Source organism: Pseudorasbora parva, chromosome 3 (genome assembly GCF_024679245.1).
Source record: "Pseudorasbora parva isolate DD20220531a chromosome 3, ASM2467924v1, whole genome shotgun sequence".
NCBI lineage: Eukaryota > Metazoa > Chordata > Actinopteri > Cypriniformes > Gobionidae > Pseudorasbora > Pseudorasbora parva.
This window is the reverse complement of record NC_090174.1, coordinates 53939860-53945859: the sequence shown is the minus strand read 5'-3', so window position 1 is coordinate 53945859 and position 6000 is coordinate 53939860.

Genomic DNA, 6000 nt, shown 5'->3' with positions numbered 1-6000 from the left:
TTATCCAAATTTTATTCCACAAACAATACTACTTAATAGGCTATAAATATAAATATGCAGTGCCTCCGGAAAGTATTCACAGCCCTTTACCTTTTCCAATTTATAATGTTACAGTCTTATTCCAAAATTGATTCAATCTACAAATTCTACAAACAAACCCTATAATGACAACATGAAAGAAGTTGCACATTTATTGTATCAGCTAACAGGGAACGTTCTGTTCACAGTACATTACCTAACGTTCTGGCAAATTCTCTCAAATTGAACATAGGAACAAACTAATTTATGAACAAACTAAAAGTTAGAAATTTGTCTAATGTTTTTTATTAATGTTATTTAATATTCAAAAAGTAATAGTCCCATAATATTTATAAAATGATCAAAAAGAATGTTCCCTTGATTTTATTGTTGTTGTTTTTTTTGACAAAATTCCTTAAACTAGAATGTTTACTGGATGTTTAGAACATTCTGAGAACATTCAGACATAACATTTAATGGGTAATGCTATCTAAATCTTCTTAGAACATATTTTTGTTAGCTGGGAACAATCAATGCCAATGAAGAACCTTTATATTGTAATAAATGAATGAACATTAAAATACATAAAACACCTATATATATATATATTGTAATAATAATAATAATAATAATTCATTACATTTTATATAGCGCTTTTCTAGGCACTCAAAGCGCTTTACATAGAAGGGGGAATCTCCTCAAACCACCACCAGTGTGCAGCATCCACTTGGATGATGCGACGGCAGCCATATTGCGCCAGAACGCTCACCACACACCAGCTGATTGGTGGAGAGGAGACAGAGTGATGAAGCCAATCAGGATAGGGGGAAGATTAGGAGGCCATGATGGACAGAGGCCAGTGGGCAAATTTGGCCAGGATGCCGGGGTTACACCCCTACTCTTTATCAAAGAACATCCTGGGATTTTTAACGACCACAGAGAGTCAGGACCTCGGTTTAACGTCTCATCCGAAGGACGGTGCTCTTTGACAGTACAGTGTCCCCATCACTATACTGGGGCGTTAGGACCCACACAGACCACAGGGTGAGCGCCCCCTTCTGGCCTCACTAACACCTCTTCCAGCAGCTACCTGGTTTTCCCAGTTGGTCTCCCATCCAGGTACTGACCAGGCTCGGCCCTGCTTAGCTTCAGTGGGAAACCAGTCTTGGGCTACAGGGGGATATGGCTGCTGGTTAATAATACAATTGTGCAAAATAATACATTTTAACTAAATATATTCAGCTATTTTGAATTACAGGTCCTTCTAAAAAAAATAGCATAGTGATAAAGTTAATTATTTTCCATAATGTAATGATAAAAATTAAACTTTCATATATTTCAGATTCATTGCAAACCAACTGAAATATTTCAGGTCTTTTATTATTTTAATTTATTGTTTGAATCAACTAATTAACTCTAAACACCTGCAAAAGATTCCTGAGGCTTTTAAAAACTCCCAGCCTGGTTCATTACTCCAAACCACAATCATGGGTAAGACTGCCGACCTGACTGCTGTCCAGAAGGCCATCATTGACACCCTCAAAAGAGAGGGGAAGACACAGAAAAAAATTTCTGAACGAATAGGCTGTTCCCAGAGTGCTGTATCAAGGCACCTCAGTGGAAAGTCTGTGGGAAGGAAAAAGAGTGGCAAAAAAATGCTGCACAACGAAAAGAGGTGACCGGACCCTGAGGAAGATTGTGGAGAAGGACCGATTCCAGACCTTGGGGGACCTGCGGAAGCAGTGGACTGAGTCTGGAGTAGAAACATCCAGAGCCAGCGTGCACAGGCGTGTGCAGGAAATGGGCTACAGGTGCCGCATTCCCCAGGTCAAGACACTTTTGAACCAGAAACAGCAGTAGAAGCGCCTGACCTGGGCTACAGAGAAGCAGCACTGGACTGTTGGTCAAATTTTGCATGTCATTCGGAAATCAAGGTGCCAGAGTCTGGAGAAAGACTGGGGAGAAGGAAATGCCAAAATGCCTGAAGTCCAGTGTCAAGTACCCACAGTGAGTGATGGTCTGGGGTGTCATGTCAGCTGCTGGTGTTGGTCCACTGTGTTTTATCAAGGGCAGGGTCAATGCAGCTAGCTATCAGGAGATTTTGGAGCACTTCATGCTTCCATCTGCTGAAAAGCTTTATGGAGATGAAGATTTGGTTATTCAGCACGACCTGGCACCTGCTCACAGTGCCAAAACCACTGGTAAATGGTTTACTGACCATGGTATTACTGTGCTCAATTGGCCTGCCATCTATGTCCTGACCTGAACCCCATAGAGAATCTGTGGGATATTGTGAAGAGAAAGTTGAGAGACGCAAGACCCAACACTCTGGATGAGCTTAAGGCCGCTATCGAAGCATCCTGGGCCTCCATAACACCTCAGCAGCGCCACAGGCTGATCGCCTCCATGCCTCAGCCGCATTGTAGCAGTCATTTCTGCAAGAGGATTCCCGACCGAGTATTGAGTGCATAACTGAACATAATTATTTCAAGGTTAACTTTTTTTGTATTAAAAACACTTTTCTTTTATTGGTCGGCTAAATTTTTGAGATAGGAATTTTGGGTTTTCATGAGCTGTATGCCAAAATCATCAGTATTAAAACAATAAAAGACCTGAAATATTTCAGTTGGTGTGCAATGAATCTAAAATATATGAAAGTTTGATTTGTATCATTACATTATGGAAAATAATGAACTTTATCACAATATGCTAATTTTTTTAGAAGGACCTGTATTTTTTATAATAGACATTTCTCTATTTTTACTGAGCTTGTCACAGTGGATTCTGGATTCTCTGCATTCCCTGAAAATGATACAGCATAGTCAAGTAACTATTCGAAACAGCCTTAGCACAGTAAAGTATGGAGGACCAAATTACTCAAAATAAAATAATTTAAAAAATAATGATTTCAAGAAAACAGCAATTAAATGTACCAGTTTATTCTGAAATAATAAATTAAGCAATTTATTTATTTATTTAATAATTAAATAATTCCTTTAATTAAAATATTAATTAAAATAAATGTATTATAAAATTATAAAATTACATGAAAACACAACATTTATTGTTTAATATATTTCACAAGTAACTCTTCCACAAACACTCATGTTTAAACATCTATTTTTTTCATTATTAAATGTGCTTTTTCAAAAAGCCGTTTTTCATAATAATATGCTCCATTTATGAATGATGCCTATTTGACGAATCATGCATTTCCAAAGCACAATTTCCCCAAAGATTTTTTTCATAATAATAGAGGAAGTTTCACAAATGCCAACGTGGGCAGAGCTTATCGCTGATTGGTTTGAAGCCGAAGTCAGAGATGACAGATCGATCTTTGTGTGTGTGGTGACATCATAGACAGTAAAAGAAATGGACGGAGCGATCCCATTGCCTTCTACGGCGTTAAGTGATGTCAGTATAGGAGCACTCAGACTGAGCTTGACGACGTAGATGTGACGTGAGCCTCCTGTCTGACAGCTGTAGGTCTTCTAGTAGATGTGGAAAGTGAAAGCTGAATCACGTTGTTTAAATATTTTCTCCCGTTGCTTTTGGCTCACTATGGGCTTCTCCCCATTCTTCTCCCTTGACTTTATCAGACTTTATGTCTCCACGTCCCCCCGACTGTCTCATAGACAGTAAAAGATTGCCTGTGAGCGTCTCCTCAGGTCTATACGGTAATTTCTCAACTGTGCGACAGAGTCACATTGGTTATGACGCAATCGCTAGCCTATTTTTACAAAAACAGCTTCTACGGGGCGATAGTGTAAGATACAAGGTAACGGAGCCTTTTATACATTGTCGTGTTTCTTTAGAAATAAACAATGGACAAATGGAGTCATTAAACGCCTCAGATGTAAAGTTATTCACTGTCAAAGTGACTCAAGAATGAATGGGAGTCAATGGGATGCTAACAGCAGGTGATGGCTTGGTTAGCAATGGCAGCCCCTATGGGTGGAACGCTTTCCGAGCGCTAGATTACCCCCTTGGGCTGACATCACGAACACCAAGGGTGCTTCTCATTTCTTACTTGTGGCTGAAAATGTATTTTGACTTTATTGAATTTTCTAAAAACCTGAAAACTATGAGAACTGTGGCTGTGTTTAAGGCAGTGCTTTATTTTATCTTGATCAATTCTTACCGCCATATTAATTTCCAATCAATTCCCCTGTTTCCCCTTGCCACTTGCCTGACCCAGACAGAAAAAAGTAATCAATCTGACAGTATTATCCAATCAGCGCTAAGCACCGCCCACTGACTGTTGATTGGCATTTGTGAAATGTCTTTTATTATTATGAAAAAAATATTTGGGAAAATCGTGCTTTGGAAATGCATGATTCGTCAAACAGGCATCATTTGTAAATGCAGCATATTATTATGAAAAACGGCTTTTTGAAAAAGCACATTTAATAATGAAAAAATATATTTTTAAAAATAATAGTGTGTGTGGAAGAGTTACTTGTGAAATATATTAAACAATAAATGTTGTGTTTTCATGTAATTTTATAAAATAAATAGATACATTTATTTATTTAATTATTTTAATTAATATTTAATTAAATAAATTATTTAATTATTAAATTAATAAATAAATTGCTTAATTAATGATTTAATTATTTCAGAATAAACTGGTACATTTAATTGTTGTTTTCTTGAATTCATTATTTATTTAATTATTTTATTTTGAGTAATTTGGTCCTCCATAGTAAAGTGATTATGACGCCTTAAATGCTCCCTCTGTAGTCAGCTCACTTGGTTTTGGAACAGATAAATCAAATATGATTTTACACTGAAAAAAACAACTAACTACAACATTCCCTTTCACTTCCTTTTCACTTCACTTGCCATGCACACTCACACAATCTCTCTCTCTCTCTCTCTCTCTCTCTCTCTCTCTCTCTCTCTCTCTCTCTCTCTCTCTCTCTCTCTCTCTCTCTCTCTCTGATCTAGGGAATTAAATGAGTTTATCTGCTTGGAACTGAAGGATCTCAGAGGTGCTTCTTGATGAAGGTTTCAGGTCAGTTTGTTCTCTGCATTTTCTTTTATGTGTTGAAACGAAACATTGATATATTTATTATTATCACTGTTAAATATGCCTTTTTTAATTGACATAGGCTACTCATTAAAGGATAGTTTACCCCAAAATGAAAATTTGATGTCTATCTGCTTACCCCCAGGGCATCCAAGATGTAGGTGTGTTTGTTTCTTCAGTAGAACACAAATGAAGATTTTTTTTTTAAACTCCAACCATCGCAGTGTCCCAGTCAAAACTTCAAATCAAACCCTGCTGCTCGTGATGGCAACTTTGATCTCTTAAGACATGAAACAATCGGTTTGTGTGAGAAACCAAACAGTATTTACATCCTTTTTTAGCTCAAATACAACACTGTCCAACAGCTGCAACCGCGCACCCTCACTTCCGCTGGGTGAGGGCAAATGTACACGATATAGGGATACGACTTACTCTTGTAGAATTACACCCCATTAGCATGCGTTATATGACTGACACACTGCAACTGTGGCACTGCATTTGTGTTCTACTGAAGAAACAAACACACACCTACATGTTGGATCCCCTGGGGGTAAGCAGATAAACATCACATTTTCAATTTTGGGTGAACTAACCCTTTAACTACTTGTCTTACTTATAATAATTGGAGCCATTAAATGTGTATAAAAAATATTTAATATATATTATTACAGAAAAAATATTATTTAAACAATACTTGCATCATTTTAAATAGAATAATTGAAATATTTATGTAAAAATATGCCTTTGAGCCATATATCTGTATTGAGTTTCAGACTCACCTCATTTAGCATTTTACACAGTGATTTGGCCTAATTAAACTCATCAGCTGAGGGAGAGATTGGGAGCAACAGGAGCAGATCATTCTCTCATTAGAAAGATAGCCAATAGACATTTGCAGTCACATGGTGTATGTTGCCCAGAGCCTTAAAGGGATAGTTCACCCCAAAATG